This window comes from Solanum stenotomum, unplaced genomic scaffold (genome assembly GCF_019186545.1).
Source record: "Solanum stenotomum isolate F172 unplaced genomic scaffold, ASM1918654v1 scaffold16440, whole genome shotgun sequence".
NCBI lineage: Eukaryota > Viridiplantae > Streptophyta > Magnoliopsida > Solanales > Solanaceae > Solanum > Solanum stenotomum.
Genome location: NW_026024051.1, coordinates 1 through 3,200, shown reverse-complemented (window position 1 = coordinate 3,200; position 3,200 = coordinate 1). Strand labels below are relative to the sequence as shown.

Genomic DNA, 3,200 nt, shown 5'->3' with positions numbered 1-3,200 from the left:
TAGAATTACTTTTTTTATCCAATTGCTTATGTATTTCATCTTACTGCATTTTATCTATCTTTTGTAGTCGCCTTGTAGTGTCGGGGTTTAGCTAAGACTCCTATTTTTGTAAGTAATTTAATATTCAAGAGGTGAATACATTCAGGAAAGGACATAAAACCTAACCTCCTAAAAAAACTTGGTTGTTATGAATATGTCCAAATTAATATTACAACAATAATCAAGATGAATGAGAGGATTTTTTTTCTCCATGTAGCTTGATAATATAGCACATTGAAAATAACAAATAAAATTATTAGTGTTATCTATTGTCCTCATAAATGAAATTGGCACAAATTGGTCTGTATCCATTAGGCTCAATCCTTTAGCTTGCTTGGACAATTCAGGTTCCAAAGAGGCTTTATCTTACCCTCTATCCAATTTGCAACTAATAACGAATCTACTTCAGCAATAATCTTGGCAAATCCTTGCTTTTTGCACCACTCTAAACCAGTTTGGAGGGCTTTTGTCTCAGCATAATTGTTGCTTTGTTGACTTAAAGGTGCTGTGAAGGCCGTGATCATGTTACCTCCGCCTCCACTGGTTCTTGGATCTCCTCTTGAACAACCATCCGTAAACTTGCAAAGCTTTTTTTCGTGCCACACTACCTTGCAGTAGCTAATTCAGGATTGCTGCTCTTCAATCATCGATTGAGCTATACTATGGTGATGATTATTATAAAAGTTAAGCTAAATTCCAACTTCATACAACTTTCTCCGTTAATGCTTGCAATATTTCAGTCAAGTCCACCTTGTAAAATTGAACAGTTCATGTGAAATATACTACTATAAAGAGTTCAATTTTCATTATGAATCGAAACAGTTCATCATACATTATAAATAAACAGTCCATTTTCAAGGATAATGAATTGAAACACTATATTTTCCTAATTAAGAAAGGAATCAGAGCTGAACATAGACAAATCTTCGATATTATCCTTTGGTTGCCTACTATTGCTTGCTCCGAAGTCATCTAATCCGAAAGCACCCATGTTTTGGTCCTTCGAATCAGCCTGGTTGCTTATTATTCCATATGATTGAATCTTGGAATTTGTCTCTGAGTTCTGGAGGTCATTTTGCTGGTTGTACAATCAAATTGCTCCTCATTCTTCGTATAGTTTATCTCAGCAGACTCTTGAAATCAAACGATTCTTCTAAAAATCGAAAGGTTCATCATTGTTCTCAGTCAAACAAAAGGTATCTAATATTTTTGTTGCTTCCATTGAACAATTGTCATCCATTAGACAATGCTCCATGTATTCTAGACGTGTACCAACATCTTCATTCAGGTTTTTGGAGTTACAAATTTCATCAATATCTTTGCTAAACATGAAAGTTGGCTTCACGTCTGTATCAGTTAATTCTATCTCGGAGTTCTCCTCCATGATTACTTCCAAGTCCGTCCACTTCAGTCCAGGAACAAGCAGGTGAACCGTGATTAGCATAATCTTTACTTACAACACCACTATCATTTGGGGTATCTGATGTTTTCAAATTCGATTCAATTTCAACATTCTCTGCATCATCAACAACTAAATCTTCATGATCAACAGACGATTGAACACTCGATTCAAGTGAAGATGTTCGAGTAATCGACGTGTCACAACAATTGGGGAAATTAAGTATGGCATTGGATCCATACATAACCTTAGCAGCTTCATCATAAGCAATAGCAGCCTCACCAGCAGTCGAGTAAGTACCAAGCCAAAGTCGCTTTCCTTTGCTCTTATACACAGGTTCGCGAATTTCAGCCACCCATTTACCCCAAGTCCTCTGTATTTACAACTCGAATTCTCAGGACTGTCATACAACCCTTTTTTTGATCCATTACCCGGAGATTTTCTCTTCTTCTTCGCTTGTTCATCGTTCGAATTAACCTCTTCGTTAAAATTTCTCCATCTTAACAAAATCTCCTTTGATCTATTACACTTTCTTTTCAGTTTCCTATTAACACAAAAATTTATGGTCATATAAATAGTTTATGATTAATCAATAAAAAGATGGCTTGAAATCAATTTTATAAAAATATATTGTGTGCTAAATCAGAAAATAGCACACAATAAATTCAAAAATACTGAGTANTAGAAGATAATTCATCTCTTATTCGCTATGTGCAATTACAACAATAACTCCTTGGGAATATACATATACAGAAGCAGAAATTATTTCCGTACTGCAACAAAAGCAAATTGACAACCTAACCTACTTGTTAATATCCTACAACTAGGGCTGTTCATGGTTATGGTTAAAAAACCAAACCGAACCGCAATCCGAACCAAACCGATAAAAAAAACCGATATTTGGTTGGATTTGGTTAGGTTTGGTTTTACATTTTGAAAAACCGATACTATTTGGTTTGGTTTTGGTTTTACTAAAAAATATCCGCAAAAATAACCAAACCGAACCGATAAATTATATATATAAAATTTATAATTATTTATATATCATTCATAAATAAAATATAAATATTTTATTAAATTTTAATTAACTTAAGTCTTTAACTTTATCATTTTTTTCAAGCCCAACACTTAAATTTCAGTCCAACTATTAAAACCCTAATTCTAACTCCACCAAAATTTATTATTTAAGTGATTTTTACCTACCCTACATCACAAATTCATAGTGCAGTCTTTTGCAAAAAGTATATGCAGCTTCTTCTTTGCAGCGCACGCAGCTTTCTTCTTCTTCTTTTTCTTTTTAAAAAAATTTCATAGCAGCCTTCTGCTCCTTCTCTTCATCTTCTTCAGTCCTATTGGTATTTTCTTCTCCAACTTCTTAAGTTCTCAACTTCAAATACAAGGAAAAAGTGAAGATTGAAGGTAATTTTCTATATTATATTTTTTCTTGATTTAAACTAATTTTAATCTAGAGAGCATGACTTCAAAATTGAGATTTTTTTATATTTTCTTTTTTTTATATGAATTTCAGATGAAACGATCAGTAGAAGTTGAAGATTTGGAAGTTCAACCTCAAGTAAAAAATTCTACAATGGATAAAACTCAAGCAAGAGGTAATTTTTCAGAAACTTCTTCTTTGAACAATCCTCCGAAGAAACAGAAAAGAACAACTCTGCACAATGAGGGAAGTGGTAGAAAAACCTCCGAAGTTTGGAATCATTTTTCAGAGATTACCAATAAAGTGGGTGAAGTGAAGGCAAAATGT

General features: G+C 33.3%; 1 pseudogene; it reads right to left on the bottom strand.

Moving 5' to 3' along the window:
* Window positions 1-1,192: 1,192 nt before the first annotated feature.
* LOC125850395 (dehydration-responsive element-binding protein 2B-like) lies at window positions 1,193-1,982 on the bottom strand (annotated as a pseudogene).
* Between the last annotated feature and the right edge of the window lie 1,218 nt (window positions 1,983-3,200).